The sequence below is a fragment of the Rutidosis leptorrhynchoides genome, chromosome 4 (assembly GCF_046630445.1).
Source record: "Rutidosis leptorrhynchoides isolate AG116_Rl617_1_P2 chromosome 4, CSIRO_AGI_Rlap_v1, whole genome shotgun sequence".
In the NCBI taxonomy this organism is placed as follows: domain Eukaryota; kingdom Viridiplantae; phylum Streptophyta; class Magnoliopsida; order Asterales; family Asteraceae; genus Rutidosis; species Rutidosis leptorrhynchoides.
The window spans coordinates 198,439,049-198,445,105 of NC_092336.1; positions in this window are offsets into that span (position 1 = coordinate 198,439,049).

Below are 6,057 nucleotides of genomic sequence, written 5' to 3' on the forward strand. Positions count from 1 at the left end.
TTCTTTGATTCTTACCTCATTGTTTAATCATCATCATTATCTATTTATCATCACAATCACCAAATTTCATAGTCACGTCCATTATCATTAACCTCATACGTATACACATCACAGAATCAACTCGTACTTGTGGATCATAATTATAATTTCATCAACCACTCATCCCAATCATCATTAATATCACGATTTTATAATCATCATCATATACACATTACCATCTTCAAGACATCATCATCATTATATGCGTAAATTATCATTGAATCGTGATTTACTATTATCGTTATCATTTTATTTATGCTCATGATCACTCCAGCCCAATAGGCCCATCGTTATGTTTGATAAGCTTCATTATTAGGCCTAAGAAAAATGGAACCCAACTAATTAAACCCGATAGTATAGTCCATGTAACAAAATGGGTTTCAGTGTTAGCGTAATTGAAATAGAAACCTTATAGAAGCATAATCATTATCTATATTATATTAATCATCATCATTAAATCTTTAAACCCCACGATTATATATCATCATCAACTAATATCACTCGTCAACATCATCATTCACTCACCACTTCATCGTGAAATCATCATTGTTGCTGTAACATTCTCACAATCGAGCATATCATCACAGCATCATTTACGTACCATTAAAATCTTCTACCATCGTCCCTAACTTTCATCATTATCTTCTTTATTACGTCCCATCATGGTATCTTTACTGTTCATCATCATGCTTCATCATTCATCAAATCTCGTTTGAACATGAACAAGTTAGCAGCGAGTAGTAACAGGAGACAAATATTACAGCAGAAAAATAAACGGTGGTTGCGGTGTTTACTTGATTAATTAGAAAAATAAAAGCAGTCGCAACAGTGGACTTGAGCAACAGTAGAAATGAAGGTTGTAGTAGTAAAATGATTAATTTGCAGGTATGAAGATAGTTGACATGATGGTTAATTTGTTTTCGGATATAAACAGAAACAAGAATAGTAGTGAGTTGTAGCAGTTTACAGTTGGGTGGAGGTGGTGGTTGGGTTTTGTTGGGTGGTTTATGGCTGCAAAATGGTGGCCGATCGTGTTGTGTGTTGATTGGGTGGTGAGCCATAGGTGGTAGTTATCAAGTGGTGATCGGTGGTTGAAGGTTGAAGTGGCTTGAGGTGTGTCGAACAAGATAGTGTTAGAGAAGGTGTTTGTGTCTCTCACCAATATCAGTATGCAGTGTATATATATAACTATATGCATATGTATTATATGTATATAATTTAGTTAATGATGTACCAAAACAAGCATAGTATCAATCATAATATTAAATGACAAAGGTGATCAATTAGTAGCAGTGGAAAGTTGTTGATTGTTGTTTTGATTGAGACAGGAAACAAACATATGGTATGGTGGTTTATATCCATGTATATATATATATATATATATATATATATATATATATATATATATATATATATATATATATATATGGAATTTTAATGAAGGAAATTAACAAACACATTACATCTTAAATTAACAATCATGAATAGTGTTAAATAGTAATGATAATAATTATATGATAAGTGATTCACGGGAAACATGCACAGCTACCTATTAATTGTATGTTAGTTACCGATAGTTTTATTAGGGATATTATTCCGTACTCCGTTGATAATTAGTGGCAGATAAAAGTTCTCAGAAAAATCCCAAATTTTTACATTAATTACCTTTATTTATTCTAATCATTATTTTATAAAAACGATCATTAATGGTTTAAATTTATTAAATAAAAATTAAATCACTGTCCGCGCTCGATCTCAGGTAAAACATAAAAAGTTTTAAAATTTAGCAAATAGATCCCAAATATACTTCTAATAAGCCTATAATTTATATAACTCATTTTTGGATCACCGTTTATTTTTAAAATCACATAAGTTCATGTTTAACTCGTTTAATATCGATCGAATGATAAATGAGTATCACCGTCGTTTACTAAATAGATTTGAAATCACATATATATTTAATATACTTTAGTTATATATATTGATATATTTTAAATAATAATAATTATTATTATAATATCATATTTTATTTTATTTTACATAATAAATCCTAATAATTAAATCATATAATTATATTTCAAATTATTATTATATATCCATATATTTAAATATATATGTATCTATTTACAAATAGTGGTTCGTGAATCGCCGAGAGCAGTCAAAGGTCAAATTAAATTCATGAAAACAGTTCAAAATTTTTGAGACTCAACATAACAGACTTTGCTTATCGTGTCGAAAACATTAATCCATTTAAAGATTAGGTTTAAATTTGGTCAGAAATTTCTGGGTCGTCACATATTATTCTCTGGTTTTGACACCTGTTTGAAGTAGAAAGACATATGCAGCAGCAGCTGCTGTTTTAGGGTGAAAGATCGAGCAGAACTGTTTCGACAGTGGTGGCGATTGTTGCAGCTGAAATAGAAATAAAAGCGAGTAGCAGCAGTTAATGGCGACAGAATAGAAAATGTTGCAGCAATAGGTTGGCTTCGATGGTTTGGTTATTGGCTTCGAAGAAACAGAAAAAATAATTATCGCAGCAGAACTTGTTCGATGTTGGGCAGAAACAGTAACAAAAAGGAGCAGTATTTCAATGGGTTGTAGATGGAGGTTATGGGTGGTTGAGCGTGATCAAGGTGTGAAGGTGGTGGTTTATTGTGGTTGTGGTGGTTTCAATGGTTGGGTTATGGTTGGTTCAAGGTGGTTTTGTGGTGGTGAATTGAAGGGTGATCGGTGGCAGGCGGTTTATGGTGGTGGCAGCTGAAGTGATGGTTGGTGATTAAACAAGAGCAAGATAGTTAGATAGATGGTTTCCTGTATTCAATTGTTATCTAATCTATGTACGTATATCTATATATAGATAGATTAGAATTAGATAGTTTATTAGAATTAGATAGTTTAAGCTAAAACCAAAAATAGTGATAAGTCACTAATCTAATTTAACTCACGGGATGGAAGTTAGTTTCCTGTATCCAAGTTGTTTGTTGTTTATTAGAATTAGATAGTTTAAGCTAAAACCAAAAATAGTATCAATCATATACAATCATATATAGTAATAGGTTGTTTCCAGTTTCTATCTATCTATCTCTATTATATATATATACATATATATGTATGTATATATATATATGTATATATATATATATGTATATATATATATATATATGTACATATATATATGTACATATATATATATGTACATATATATATATATATATATATATATATATATATATGTATATATATATATGTATATATATATATGTATATATATATATAATTTATAATACTATAATAATAATAATAATAATAATAATAATAATAATAATAATAATAATAATAATAATAATAATAATAATAATAATAATAATAATAATAATAATAATAATAATATAAAAGTACTTGGAAATTCACATGTGGAGGAATGTAGAGAAAATAATTAAGCCACCGAGTTTAAATGGATTCTTCTTCCGACAGTTTCCCCACGGAGTGCTATCGTGCTCCTTTGTTAAATCAGTGGCGGATAAAAGTCTTCGAAAAAAATTCCAAACTTTTTCAATAAATGTATTTATTTATTTTAGTCATTATTTTATAAAAACGGTCATTAATTGTTTAAAATTATTAAATAATAATTAAATTAACTATTAGCGCTCGATCCCAGGTAAAATATAAAAAGTGTTAAAATTTAACAAATAGCTCTTAAATACATTTTTAATAAGCCTATAATTTATATAACTTATTTTCGGATCACCATTTATTTTTAAAATCATATAAGTTTGAATTTAACTTGTTTACTATCAATCGAATGACAATTAAGCGTTACTGTCGATTACAAAATAAATTCGAAACTATATATATATATATATATATATATATATATATATATATATATATATATATATATATATATACTTCATTTACATATATAGGTATGTTTTAAATAATAATTATTATATATTATTTTATTTTACATTATTAATTCTAACAATTACATCATATAATATTTAAATTATATTTCAAAATATATATACATATATATATATATATATATATATATATATATATATATATATATATATATATATATATATATATATATATATATATACAAGTAATAGTTCGTGAATCGTCGAGAATGGTCAAAAGTTAAATGGATTTATGAAAACAGTTCAAAAAATTTTGAGACTTAGGATAACAGACTTTGCTTATCGTGTCAGAATTATGAAATCATATAGAGATTCGAGTTAAAAATAAGTCAAAATTTTCTGGGTCGTTACGATTATTCCCCTAACAATTTATCCGGAGTAGTTGATAGCTCTGAAGTAGCATTCAGTTCGGGACGCCTAGATGTTCAACATGTGCACTCATAAAAGGAGGAGCTCCATGGGCTAGCAAATCAATCAATTATATTGTTGACACGCTTCCGTATTTGACTTGGTGGAGCCTTTGCTTAGCTTCTGGGGTGACAATAGTCTAATCGTGGGAGAGTGTAACGACCCGAAAAATTTTGACTTATTTTGAATCAAATATTCGATATGATTTAATATTTCTGACACGATAAGCTAAGTCTGTAATGTTGAGTCTCAAAATTTTTGAATTGTTTTCATATATTCATTTAACTTTGACCATGTTCGACGATTCACGAACACTTAATTGTAAATAAACATGTATATATTTAAATATATATATATATATATATATATATATATATATATATATATATATATATATATATATATATATATATATATATATTATAATTTGAAATATAATTTAAAATGTTATATGATGTAATTGAAAGAATTAATTATGTAAAATAAAATAAAAATATGATATTATTATAATTATTAATTAAAACATATCTATATATATAAATGAAGTATATTGAATATATATATATATATATATATATATATATATATATATATATATATATATATCGAATTCGTTTAGTAAACTATAGTAGCACTCATTCATCACTCGATGATTATTTAAACAAGTCTAAATACGAACTTATATGATTTTAAAAATAAACGGTGATCCGAAAAGAAGTTATATAAATTATAGCCTTATTAAAAATATATTTAGGATCTAATTACTAAATTTTAAAACTTCGTATTTTTACTTGGGGTTGGGGGCTAATACTTAAGTTAATTATTATTTAATAAATTTAAATAGTTAATGACCGAATTCTTTTACAATAATGACTAAAATAAATAAATATAATTACTGTAAAAATTCGAGATTTTCCCGAAGACTTTTATCCGCCACTGAATAATCACGGAGCACGATTTAGCACTTCGTGAAAAACTGTCGGTAGAATAAAACTAAAATATAGGGAGTTGAACTGTGTAGTACTGTTTCCCAATCAATTCTTATTCTCACATGTTTGTGATTATCAATTTTATATTATAATATAATTATAATTATTAACATTAATACTGTGTATGTGTTTTGTTTGTTTTCCTTTTCACTGCATCACTTAACCAAAACCCAGTATATATATAGACATATAAATATGCATTTGCATATTCATAACCAACACAAACCATCACTTAACCGCATTCGATCATCACTTTCACCAAAACCCACCATCGGCTATCACCCCTTTTGTTCATCACCTTCGTTGAACCATCACCACGACACTACTCCATCACCGGAACCTCCATGAGCCACCACTCCAACACCACCTTTAAAACCACCTTTAACCTATTCAATCACCACACGTCTCCACCATGATCACCATCCACCACCTTGAAAAACAACCACCTTATTCCTTTTCAAACCCATATTACTACCATCACCTTGAAACCTTCTACCATGGTAAACCACCTTGCCTTCCTCTTCTATTTATTCTGTTTTAAATACAACAACAACCACCTCTATATAATCATCATCACTTACCCATTTCCGCTATTTTCTTTTTCTTTTTCTATTCGAGCCAAATAAACCGAAGCTAAACACTATGCTGCTAAGGCATACTGCTACGTTCTTGTTTTTCTGTATAACCACGAAACCTAA